This window comes from Henckelia pumila, chromosome 2 (genome assembly GCF_033568475.1).
Source record: "Henckelia pumila isolate YLH828 chromosome 2, ASM3356847v2, whole genome shotgun sequence".
NCBI lineage: Eukaryota > Viridiplantae > Streptophyta > Magnoliopsida > Lamiales > Gesneriaceae > Henckelia > Henckelia pumila.
Window position 1 is genome coordinate 102,553,506 of NC_133121.1, and position 14,690 is coordinate 102,568,195.

Consider the following 14,690-nt stretch of genomic DNA (forward strand, 5'->3'; position numbering starts at 1 on the left):
TCCTTGCAGATGAAAACCAGAAGTATTATCACCTTCAGCCAGCCGGGCCAACTTCTGAGTCTTCAGATCAGAATTCTGAGCTTCCCGGATTCGTCTGTATAGCGCTGGCTCTGCAAGCACAGAAGAGACATGAATCCCTTGTTGTTCTTTCTTATGACGGAATGTAAATCCCAAAGAACAACACTCCTCCACTGCCTTCGAAACCGAACTGGTACGAATGGAACTCATATAAACTTTGCGACTAAGCTCATCAGCAACAGGATTTGAAGAACCTGGATGGTACTTGATATCACAATCGTAATACTTCAACAGATCCATCCAACGATGCTGCCGCATGTTCAACTCAGCCTGAGTGAACAGATACTTCAAACTCTTATGATCGGTGAAGATCTCAAATCGTTCTTCGTACAAATAATGACGCCATATCTTAAGAGCAAAGACAATGGCTGCAAGCTCTAAATCATGTACGGGATAGTTCTCCTCGTGAGTCTTCAACTGTCTGGAGGCATAGGAAATCACGTGGCCATTCTGAGTCAACACACACCCCAAACCCTGAAGAGAAGCATCAGTGAAGACTACAAAACCACCAGATCCAGACGGTAAGGCAAGAACTGGAGCTGTCGTCAGACGACGTCTCAACTCACAAAAACTATCTTCACAAGCATCAGACCAAATGAAAAAAACGTCTTTCTTTGTCAACTGAGTCAATGGCTTAGCTATCTGAGAGAAATTCTCCACAAAATGACGATAGTATCCTGCTAAACCAAGGAAACTACGAATCTCAGAAGCTGTAGTCGGACGTGACCAATTCAAAATAGCATCTGTCTTGCTAGGATCCACAGATACGCCCTCCTGAGAAATGACATGACCAAGGAACACAACTCGGTTAATCCAGAAGTCACACTTACTCAGCTTCGCGTACAACTGTCTGAGATTCGTAGACCAAGGAACACAACTCGGTTAATCCAGAAGTCACACTTACTCAGCTTCGCGTACAACTGTCTCTCCCTCAAGACCTACAGTACAGTATAGAGATGGTAGGCATGCTCATCCATGCTGCGAGAATACACCAAAATGTCATTGATGAACACCACCACGAACTTATCCAGAAAGTCGCGGAAAACTCGGTTCATCAGATCCATAAAAACAGCTGGAGCATTCGTCAAACCAAACGGAATCACTAGAAACTCATAGTGTCCATACCGCGTACGAAATGCTGTCTTAGGAACGTCCTCTTGTCGAACTCGCAACTGATGATACCCAGACCGAAGATCAATCTTTGAATAGATAGAAGTACCCTGCAACTGATCAAAGAGATCATCTATCCGCGGAAGAGGATACTTATTCTTCACTGTCGCTTGATTCAATTGACGGTAGTCGATACACAACCGCATCGAACCATCCTTCTTCTTGACAAACAGTACTGGGGCTCCCCATGGCAAAACACTAGGTCGAATATAACCCTTATCAAGAAGATCTTGCAATTGCTTCTGCAGCTCTTTCATTTCTGACGGTGCCAATCGGTAAGGAGTTCTGGAAATCGGTGCAGTCCCTGGCACTAACTCAATGCCAAACTCAATCTCCCTTACTGGTGGCAAGCCTGAAATCTCCTCCGGAAACACATCTGGAAAGTCACGAACCACTGGTATCTCTTGGATATCTGGCTCTCCTAAGGATGCGTCAATGGCGTAGATAAGGTAGCCTTCCCCTCCAGACTGTAACGCACGCCGGGCCTTCAGAGCTGAAACCACTGGCATCGGGGGTCGCGCTCCCTCACCATAGAAATACCATGACTCGTCATCCTCTGGACGAAACTGAACAAACCTCTGATAGCAATCCACTATCGCTCGGTAGGTAGTCAATAGATCTATCCCAATGATGCAATCGAAATCCTCCATCGCTAGAATCATTAGGTTCGCACTAAGCTGATGTCCCTCGAAATCCAAAACACAACCCACAACTAGACGCTTGGCTAAAACCTCGCTACCCATAGGAGTAGAAACCACTAATAACACGTCTAGAGGAATATATGGCAACTTATACTTCTTAGCAAAACGTGTTGAGACAAAAGAATGCAATGCACCGGTATCAATTAAAACTTATGCAGGAAAACCACATAAACTACAGATACCTGCAATCATCCGATCGCTGTCAGCCTCTGCCTGCTCCTGGTTAAGCGCAAAGACCTGACCCTGGGCACGTGGCCTCAAAGAAGAATGACCCCGAGAAGGAGTCTGAGTAGGCTGTCTCTGAGACTGCTGCGGATGCTGGCGCTGCTGCAAATACTACTGCTGGAAAGGTGGCTGCTGGTACTGAGGTGGCTGAACAGATGCCTGAGAACCTCCAGAACCACTCGCTGCCCCAATCAGCATAGGACAATCTCTCTTCCTGTGACCCTCCTGGCCACACTGGAAACATGCAGTGGTCGATCGACCACACTGCCCTGGCGGATGTCTGCGTCGGCACTGACGGCAATGGTTCGGCTTTTGGCCATCAAAGTTATGCACTCCATCAGATCCAGAGGAAGAAGAAGAAGTACCTCCTGGCTTCTTGAAAGACTGTCCTCTCGGACCCAAAGGACTAGAGCTCGCTGGCCTGGAAGAAGAATAAAGTCCCCTGTTCCTCCGAATACTGTCCTCGGCCTGGCGACAACGGTCCACCAAATCCTCGTAAGTCCCATCGCCGCCCACAGCAATCATACGATGAATGTCAGGGTTCAGACCCTGAAGGAAATGATCAAACTTTGCCATAGAACTATCAGCAATATGAGGAAAAAAAGGTAGCAGATCAAAGAACTTCTGCTGGTACTCCTCGATCGTCATCGTCCCCTGTCGCAAACTCAACAACTCACTGGCTTTCGCCTGACGAAGAGCTAGAGGAAAATAAAATCTCTGGTAAGCAGTACGGAACTCCACCCAAGTAGCTGCACCTCTGTCTGCTATGAACGGTGCGGAAGTAGATCTCCACCACTTCCTCGCTCTGCCTTCAAGCATAAAGGCAAGAATCTCCATCCTATCTTCAGCCGTGCAACGGAACTCCTGGAAGCACTGCTCCATCCTCTCCATCCAATCCTCCGCCTCTTCAGCTGTCTCCCCACCCATCAAAGGCTTCGGGCTAACTTCCTTAAACCTACGCATGCTGACTCGCCTGCGCTCCTCGGGCTGTCCCCGACGTCTACGATCGTCTGGATCGCCCCAACGACCGCCGTCTACACTACCGTGACTTTTGTCGTATTCTGCCATCTGTTACATAAGAACAGACAATTACTTAATACGCTTTACAATATTCCCAGTGCAATGCATCGCTCTGATACCAAAAATGTAGTAACCCAACCCGGATCCACTACCAAATCAGAGTTATAGTAAAAGCGCACGCAATAAAAGCTTAAAGTGTAAAGAGCGGATAATTAAAATACAACAAATCCAATCGGCAGAATACAACCGACGCTATCACAAGTGTAAGTACTATTATACAACCAAATCGAAGGTTCAGGGTAAATAAATCCCTACCCTCTACAACCTCGCACTCTCCAAAGCTCAATCCTGCTGAGAGCCGCCTGAACCGTCCAGCCTCAAACCTGCCCCGCCACAAGGTACACAATACCCAAACACAGGGGCGTGAGCTAGAACGCTCAATACGAAGCAATGATATAAATACAAATATGCGAGCACAGATGATTTTAAAACTCAAGTGAAAACACTTGCTCATGGCGCCGGGAATATATAGTACCAGCTAGAGAGCTACTCCGCGGGGTACTCGTATACTCCATATCAGGGCTGAGCCAACCCCATCCTGACCCGAATCCAAAACAGGATACAAGTCCCCTATGGAAACTGTCATACCTGACTCGAGTCCAAAATGATATCATCGTTCCCTATGGAGACTGTCAATGACTCACATCTCTCCGGATGCAGTCACACGTAAAATCATGTATGTGCTAAGGCGGTAAAACATGCTAAAACATGATAAAACATATAGCACATACTCATGCAACATATAAGCAAATATATCATGCCGGCTATCTCGGTCAGTACTCACGTACCTCTAACACTGCTGGTCGAACCTAGCTCTGCTAGTCTAGATTCCAAGCCTACTAGTCCAGTCTACTAGCTACTACAATGCAAATATCCATGCATCAACAATTAAGCTCTAAAAGCCTTAACTAAGCTATTGCATACTCCTAAATATTTTTAGGAAGCCAAATTATACCTTCGTCCGTCGTCAGCCCGCTGGTGTAGAATCGCCTCAAAACTTAGGCACACCTCCGCTACGACGCCGGGATCGCTAGGCAACTTTCGGATTCCCAATAGGATGCCTAGAACTCCGTAGATCTAAGTAAGAAGGTTCAAAAACCAGAGGAAATGAGGGAAAATCGGTGCACAGAATGAGGGCTCGGACCCCTTATTTATAGACGACGATCGGAACCTCCGATCCCTGTTCGGAACGTCCGATCACGATCGGAACCTCCGATCGCACCTTCGGAGCGTCCGATCGCTCAATATTATGTCAGTCATGATGTCACCTTGCTGACGTAAGCGATGACGTGTTCACTGAGTCAGATCGGAGCTTTCGATCTTGCCGACGGAGCTTCCGATCTCGATCGGAGCTTCCGATCCTGGCACGGAGCTTTCGATCCACTTCGGATCGTCCGAACTCCTCATCGGACCGTCCGGTCCTGCTGAACCAATTCAACTAGTTCGAGTGCTCTGAATCCATTTCTGAAGTCCGTTATCCCAATCAGTAACTTACTTAATCATGTTTTACTTAATCTAAATATGATCACGTGATTAATTACTCATTTAATCACTAATCAGAAATGTGGGTTACTACACAAACGATACGCCAAAATACCAATCTTCTCAACAATCTCGTACGGACCGATATAACGAGGATCTAATTTCCCTTTACGCCCAAATCTCATAGTACCACGAAATGGTGATACTTTCAAGAAAACAAAATCGCCAACCTGAAATTCTAAAGGTCTACGCCTGTTATTAGCATAGCTGGCTTGACGATCCTGGGCTGCTTTCATTCTTTTCCTTATCAGTTCAACTTTTTTTTTCATCTCTTGAATAAACTCTGGTCCTGACAACTGTCGTTCTCCTACTTCTTCCCAACATATCGGAGATCTATATTTTCTGCCATACAAGGCTTCAAATGGTGCCATTCCGATAGATACTTGATAACTATTATTGTAAGAGAATTCCACCAAAGCTAAAGATTCTTGCCAACCACCACTGAAATCCATCACAATAGCTCGTAATAAATCTTCGAGTGTCTGAATAGTTCTTTCAGATTGACCATCTATCTGTGGATGATAGGCAGTACTCATGGCCAATTTAGAACCCAAAGCTGATTGCAAACTAGACCAAAACTTAGAAGTAAATCTGGGATCACGGACTGATACTATAGTAACTGGCACACCATGCAATCGCACTATCTGATCAATGTACATTTTCGCCATTTTTGTATATGTCCAAGTACGATCATATGGAATAAAATGGGCAGATTTAGACAATCTATCCACAATAACCCAAATGGCATCACAGCCACGATTAGATCGAGGTAGGTGTGTCACGAAATCCATAGTAATGTGTTCCCAATTCCACTGTGGTACTTCAAGACTAAGTAACATACCACCTGGTCTCATTCTTTCAGCCTTCACTTGTTGACACGTCAGGCACTTAGCCACAAAGTCAGAAATATCTTTTTTCATACCTTCCCACCAATAATGGGCTTTCAAAATATGATACATCTTTCGAATTCCAGAATGTATACTATGTCGACTACAATGAGCTTCTCGTAGTATATCTTCTTTCAAATCTATCAAATTCGGAACCACAAGTCTACCAGTATAACGCAAACATCCATCAGAAGCAACAAGGAATTTCCCTGACTGACCAGCTGGAGTTAATTCTTTCAAGTGATGAATATATGGATCAGTCCTTTGTGCTGCTTTGATTTTCAAAATTATTCGTGGTTCAACTTGAATTGAGGAAACTATGAAATGATTACCTTTAGCTCGATAAGTCCATCCTGAAGTTCCCAAATGCTCATGAACTTTAGAAATAGTTAAAGATGCTAACATCTTAGTATAAACTTTTTTGCTCAAAGCATCTGCAACTTGATTCACATTTCCTGGCTGGTATTGAATATCACAGTCAAAATCCTTAAGCAATTCTAACCATCGACGTTGTCTCATATTCAAATCAGACTGTGTGAATAAATATTTCAGACTCTTATGATCGGAATAAATCACAAACTGTTCACCGTACAGATAATGACGCCATATTTTCAATGCATGCACAATGGCAGCCAATTCTAAATCATGAACTGGATACCGAGTCTCATGTGGTTTCAATTGACGAGATGCATACGCAATCATGCATTCATTTTGCATCAAAACACAACCCAGTCCATTCAAAGAAGCATCTGTACAAACAACAAAGCCACCTGAGCCTGAAGGTAATGTTAGTACTGGAGCCGTAGTCAGTTTTTCTTTCAAAGTATGAAAACTAGCTTCACATTCCTCAGTCCACACAAAACGTCGATCTTTTTGCGTCAATATAGTCATAGGCCTAGCTATTTCGAAAAATCCCTTGATGAAACGCCTATAATATCCAGCCAAACCCAAAAAGCTACGAATCTCAGAGACATTGGTTGGTCGAGACCAATTAAGAACAGATTCAATTTTACTAGGATCAACAGATACCCCTTGAGCTGATATTACATGTCCTAGAAATAATACTCTGTCCAACCAAAATTCACACTTCGAAAACTTAGCATAGAATTGTGATGTTATGAGTTTCTGAAGTACTAATATCAAATGTTCTTTATGCTCCTTCCTTGACTTAGAATAAATCAAAATGTCATCAATGAAAACGATAACAAATCAATCTATAAACTCCCGAAACACGCGATTCATTAAATCCATAAAAACCGCTGGAGCATTAGTCAGCCCAAAAGGCACAACTAAAAATTCATAATGTCCGTAACGTGTTCGAAATGCTGTTTTGGGAACATCTTCCTCTCGAACTCTAAGTTGATGATATCCGAAACGAAGATCAATTTTAGAATATACAGATGTACCCTGCAACTGATTAAACAAGTCATCAATTCGTGGCAAAGGATACTTATTATTCACAGTAGCCTGATTCAATTGCCGATAATCGATGCACATTCTCATCGTTTCATCTTTCTTCTTCACAAACAAGACTGGAGCACCCCAAGGAGACACACTTGGTCTAATATAACCTTTTTCCAGCAAATCTTGCAATTGTGTCTTTAGTTCTTTCAATTCTGCTGGAGCTAATCGATATGGGGCTCGAAAAATAGGACTTGTCCCTGGCATCAACTCAATACTAAGATCTATTTCCCTCTGAGGCGGAAAACCCGGAATCTCATCAGGAAATACATCAGGAAAATCCTTGACGACAGGAATATATGAAACTTTCAATTTTTCCTCCTTCGTCGCATCAAGAGCATAAATCATAAATCCTTCATTTCCTATCGACAATAATCTAAACATTTCCATTGTCGATACTAATGGAATGCGAGATTGTGAATCATTACCATAAAAATTCCACTTATTGCCATAATACGGTCTAAATCTCACAATTCCATAAAAACAATCAACAGTAGCTCTATAATTCATCTGTGTATCCATACCCAGAATACAATCAAAATCAGACATAGCTAGTTTGATTAGATTGGTTATCATGATATTATCCTCAAATCTAATCACACAATTCAGAACTATCTCATTAGACATCAAGAAAACACCAGCAGGAGTAGCAACAGACACAGTATCCAACAACGGAGTAAAAGAAATCTCATGCTCATCAGCAAATGTAACAGATAAAAATGAATGAGATGCTCCTGTGTCTATCAAGATACGTGCAGGATAATCAAAAATATAACAAATATCTGCAATAACTCCCCCAGGTGCATCTTGTGCCTGATCTTGAGTCATAGCATGGACTTGAGCCTGCTGTGGCCCTGGAAAACGTTGCTGACTCTGAGGAGATGAATACCTAGGCTGTTGAGGTGGTTGTACCAGAACATAAGGCTGTGTAGGAGCAAACTGCGGTACAGGAGTATATGTCCTGAACGATGGTCTTCCAGGAAACTGGCCAAACTGTTATGGCTGAAATGGCTGTCTTCCAGCATTTGGACATACTCGAGACGAATGTCCAGCCTGCCCACAAGTATAACAAGTTCCTGGAAATCCTGTACAATGTGCACTCAAATGATTACCACCACATCTGTCACAGTACACCCTACCAGACGATCCAACTGAACTTCCACCACGACTACCACTGGAACTGGAGGAACTAGACTGTGGCTTCTTTTTAAATGGCTTTCCCTTAGCTTTAAACCAAGGCTTTTTCGCTTGCTGATAAGATTGAATAGGCTGATATGAAGGTAAACCCATTGGTGTCTGCGAACTGCTTCCAGCTCCTTGAGAAATAGATGCTGGGATTGATTATGGTTCACCCCTGAGTAGACTCGCTTCAATCTTCTTTGCCTTTTCTACTGCTTTCATATAAGTCGATGGAGTTCCAGTAGTCACCAAATTATGGATCGTTCGTGTAAGCCCCTTCAAAAAATGTGAAAGCTTTGACCGATCATTCTTTGCAACGTATGGGACATAAGGCAAAAGAGCACAAACTGAGAAGCATAGTCAGCAATAGATTTATTGCCTTGCACCAACAGATTAAATTCGTCTTCTTTAGCATAATAATAAGATGGTGGTGCATATTCCTGTGCAAATTGAGTACGAAAGACTTCCCATGTAATCTTTTCACCAGAATCAAAAAATGTTTCTGTCGTCGTTTCCCACCAAAGTTGCGCACGGTCTTTAAGTTGAAAAGGAACTAACTTTAGTCGAATTTCATCAGGATATTCTAGTCCATTAAACATATTGTTGAGACTTTTCAACCAACTAGCAGCTTTCTCACTTCCTGCATTGCCAAAGAACTTTTGAGGACGCAACTCCTGAAATTGAGAAATTATTAATCGTATTCCTCCCATTTTCTCAGTCAATTGGGCCACTGGATCAACCTCAGCCTGAACCGCTTTTCCCTTGTCAGGATTTACCCGTGGCTGTTGTTCCACCTCTAATTCCACATTCTTCGGAGGCTGAACAGCTGGTCGACCACGTCTTCCCCTGACAATATCATCAAGATTTCTAATATTCTCTGCTGCAGACTCTTCTACAACTTCCTTTCCTTTTCTACCTCTTCCTCCCGGTGCCATTCTACAAGACACAAGGATTTAAATATAGGCAAAAATATCTTAACGAACAGAAAACTATGATAGAAACTCAGAGTTCTAATACGAATTCATAAACGAAGTTCTAAAGCCAAGAACTACTGGTTCTATCAGATAAGTTCAAATAATAAACACAACAAGCAAGTCACGTAAAAACAAGTAGTCACACACATACGCAACCATTTTGTTAGTGTCTAAACTCGAGTGTCCTAAACTCTAATTCGAGCATATCTCAGTTTATGCTCTGATACCAAATGAAAGGGTCTGTGTCCTGATTTAATATTTAATGATCAAACAACCAGGATTAATGATCAACTATCGAATAAACGACTCTAAAAGTCGAAATACCAACATATTCAGATTCTGAATTTTCCCAGAAAATTCCTAAAAATTCTGAAATGTATATATATCAATTCTAACACATCTTAACATCTAAATAGCGATTTAAGTAACCTTAAAATTCGAATATCCCAATAAATAAAAATCTGGAAATTCGAAATATTCCCAATTAAATTCTGAAAATTATCGAATACCTTCAATCAACTCTAATATAATACCTACAACCAATAATAAATCAAATATCAATTATCGGATGTCAATTGAATCGAAATACCCAAAATTCGAAATCCTAAATTCGAAATATACCTCAAGACTTCGAATTAAAGGTCTAAACAACCGGAACAACACTCCTCCTCGCTCAGGCGGCGATCGGACGGCGGCTAGGGGCGGCGAAGACGGCGGCTGGTCGGAGTCGAGTTCGAACAGATCGCGAGAAAACTTACGATATCAGTATCAAATTAAAGTTTACATCGCGAGGATTCCAGAACTATATTTACTTTTGAAATCCGGCCAAAAACGAAGTAGATACGGGCATTTAAAGTGACGGGAAAAGTTTTGAAAAAACAAAAGAAAGAAGACGACGGATGAAGATGAAGAATCTGTGAAGATGACTTTATGACGTTAAAGAGAGGAGAGAGATTATCCGATATATATATTTAATATATATCTTGTTTAATCGTGTGTATTCTTTTATTTTATTCGGGGTTAAAATTTGGCCCGGTTCGAGTTATTTCAACTCATGTGTGCTCTATAAATAAAATATGCATTTTAATATCATCTAAAACCCGATATTTATTAATACATATTTGTAACACACAAATTAATTAACATAGTAAATTCGGGTCCTTACACTAAGACTCTTTCTACTTGTCCTGCTGAAAATCCTTGGTATTTCTGTAACGTTGGATTTTCTCTCATAATCTTTTGGACCATATTATGAGATATAGTGGTTTGACTAAAGAACCCAGCCAAACTCTCATTTGTTTCATGTCGAAACACTTCTTCTTTATTCTGATTTTGATTTTGATTCATCATCAGATTCTTCTTGGCTAAACAAAATCTCTTCTTCGTATATGCTTTCATCTGAGGGGATATCCTCAAATTGATATACTTGGACTAGATCTTGAAAGAAGACCACATCATCCATATCCGGCGTTGCTTCAAAGAGTTTAACTTCTTTTTTTCTCGTTTTCTGGATAGTTTGTAGATATATGTCCTCTAGCTCCATATGTCCAGCAGTTGCAATCTTTGAAACTTTCACTCGCTCTTGTATGAGTTCTTATGAAAGTTCTTCTTGATGGTGTTCTTCCCCTGCTTTGTGATGAGCCTGTTACTGGGGATGTTCTTGTAGGTCCACCTCTTCTACCTGATCTATAGGATCTGGCCTTTTGTTTGGACCAAATTGTTCTTGGTTTCCAAGAACTTTTCATTCTTTTATTATAGGGATTATTTCTGAATTTCTTCCTTTTAAATCTCTGTGATCTGTTTCCAATTATCGTTGGAAGATCATTTTCTTTACAACATAAAGGTGTACGTTTATCTATACCCCTTATTTTCTTGTAGTTCTTCTGTAATGCTGTCATATGGCACCATTCTGCCAATTTTCTAGGGGTGATCACATTTTTTCAAAAACCGACCACCCCGCACCGCCCCGCACCATCGTATTTTATTTTTTTGAAATAATCGCGGTTTTAAAAAAAAATAAAAACCGACCTGCCGCCATGGTTCGGTTATAATTTTTGGCCCAAACCGCCCCGCACCGCACCGCCGTGTATAGTGGTATTTAACTAGAGTTATATTTATAGAACATTGTATATACATTATACACAATAGATTCGATCATATGCCGCCTCCACTCTCTTCTCTCCCAACTCTTCTCCAAAAAAATTTCCCCTCTTTCCCTCTTCAAAATATATTTACTACTTCTCTATACAAATATTAATCTTCAACTTGCCTAAACATATTATAGTTGATTAACTTTATTTTGTCGCTTGATTGTTATTTTATTTAGTTTTATTTTGTTTATTATAGTTTTCATTCATTATTCTAATAATTTGAATAGCTTTATTTTTTTTTCATTTTACCTATCATTAAAAAAACCGCGAACCGACCGCAACCGCTTAAAACCGCCGAAAACCGCGAAAACGATTTTACATATAAAACCGCAAAAAAAAATATATAATATAACCGAACCGCAATTGGCAATTCGATTTGAATTTCTTATGAAAAACCGCCAAACCGCACTGTGTCACCCCTACAATTTTCCTTTCAAAAAGGAGGCACGTCTTGCCAATGTATCAAGATTACCTGGAACGTATTCTTTAACCAACATTTCTCTCCAAGGACTTGACATTTTTGCGAAAAATAGCTGAATAGCTACATTTTCCTTAGTTTCTGGCATAGTCATCTCCCAAGCGATCTTGACAGATCCCATTAGACTCATTTCTAGAAGTTTAATGAATCCTTCTTTATTGAGATCTAATGTTCCTGCTGCTATTCTCATAGCTGATGTCCAATCATCTATGAGATCTTCTCTGTTTTTGAAGTCCAGAACATCAAGGTTTAACATAACCCCATAAGGATGTATCGGGTATAAAACAGTTTTTTCATAAGGAGTTTGATGTAGTGGTATCTTACTCCTTCTTGATCTGGTTCCTGCTGGATGTGAATTTTCTCCAACATGAAACTCACTATGTGGTTCTTCTGTTTTAACCACATATCTTGGGATATTTCCTATGGGTTGTTCACCCTCAGGGGAATTCATTTTCAGATCTACTATTTTGAGATTTTCAAAAGAATTCGCAAGATCTTGTAGATCCTCGAGATTTAATCTTTTTAAAGTAGTTATCAGATAGTATTTTTCTCTGATACTGCTTTTTATAAGATTAATCATCATTTCATCATCAGTTAAAGGTTTTTGAACCATTTTGGTTTTAGCTTTCTGATGTAACAAAGGTTCGGTACCAAACGAGAGTTACCTTCCTCCTGTATTTCCTTTTTTAGAACCAAAAGTGTGTTCTAGATTTATGATTTTATTTTGAAGATCCTTTAGAGTTCCAAGAATTTCTTCTTGTTTCTTAAGGATTTCTTCAATTTGCCGAGGTATTTCATACAGCTGATTGCTGTAATATTGTACCGTCTTTTGAATTTCTCTAAGATCTCCGGAGAGTTTAGAGGAATCTGGGGTAATCTCTAAAAATTGAGAGTTAGAAATCATCTTTCTTTATCCCTTCAAAATTGAGAGCATTAATCACAACCTATTGTAAGTAATCTATTGTGAATAGATTAACTTGTTTATAGGATTTCATATGAATAAAATCCTCTTGATTCAAACCTTCGTTTGAAATCATCTTTTGTAAAAATCTTCTCATCAACAAAGAAAAATATGAATTAACGAATAATATAAAGTCTGAATAATTAACCTAAGGCTCTGATACCATCTTTGCAGATAATTCAAGTACCATAATTGAGCACAATCATTGCATAAATGAAGTACATAAATGCATAAATTGAGTACAAGAATTAAACATTGGATTTGACCAAGTTTGGTGGTCCTAGGGAGTTTTAAGAAAGAATTTTTATTGTATGGATTTATGAAAAAGTTAGGTTTGGGTTTAGAGATTTATTCACAATTCACTCTTTATTTAGTGTTTATATATATGATAAGAATTGAATTCAAGTAATATGTTTATATTAAAAGTATTATATTGTTGATCACGATAAAATATATTACAAAATAAAAAGTATAAAGTAACATTGAAATTTAAATTTTAGTCTTAAATTTTATTGTATTTTATATTAAAATTTAATAAATCTTGGTAAATCAAAATTCTTACATAATATTTATATATATATATATATATATATATATATATAAATATGTATGAAAAAATCCGATAACTATTTGTATATCATTCTAAAATTTAGGATAAAATATAAATAATATTAAATTTTAATATCAAAATACAATATTTTTATTTATATTCGATAAAATATGTCCCAATCTTTCTAAAATATTAATTAATATTGTGCAAGGATAGACTAAAATGTAATTATTAATATAATTTGATAGGATATGAATTGGATATGAAAAAAATAATAATATGTTTAGTTTGATGGATTAAATTTGGGATTAATTTTTTTCTCTTTTCACCATGTACAGATTTATAATCCCTTCTAAAATTTAGGATTAATAATTATTTATAAATCTCATTATTAACGAGCTTAAGGATTTATAATGATTTTTAATTTTACAACTAAACATAAGATTAATCAGTATTAATTATGTTATCCCTCATTTATCAAGCTAGGCAAGTAAACACAGGTAAATAAAAAATTTATTATATAAGGAAAGATATGATAAGGATAATTTTGTCTAATATTAAATTAATTAGGTAAGTTGGAGTGTTTTTTTTTTAATAATGTGAGAACCCACAACCGTTACCTTTCGGTGCGCACTGGTAAATCTTCGCACTAACACAATAGCCTGCAAACTATGTTAGTCAGGTAAACCACACTAGACAAGCTTTGTGCGACATGCTAGTCCAAAAAAATATTGATAGGGATAATCAAACTCCTGACCTCTTGTCACGTGCTCACCTACTCCAAGTTAGAATGTTTTTTTTTTTTTTTTTTTGTAAAAGGTAAGTTGAAATGTTTTTTTTTTTTTTGAAAGGGGTAAGTTGGAATGTTATTACCACTCTTTGGAATGTAAATAATACTCCTCGTTTAATAATATTGGTATATTACTTAAAATTGTTGTTTAAGATATTCAAATTAAAATACGTTCACAAAAGACAAGAAATATATCAGTATATGACGCACACTTAACTTAATTGTTAAATACATGTGATGGAAGATTCCCATCAAATGTTAGAAAACTTAAAAGAGATATCGATAGAAAATTAGAAATATTTTAGGGAACAATATAAGCCATATGAAATAGACAAAAATAGTAATAGTACTAATATCTTGCTAATGTGAATTATAGTAATTTCCAGGTTTGGTGACAACTTCCTAATTACAAAAACAACAGTTAATTTTTTGTCAATATTCAATTTTTTTTGTGAGTATCAATA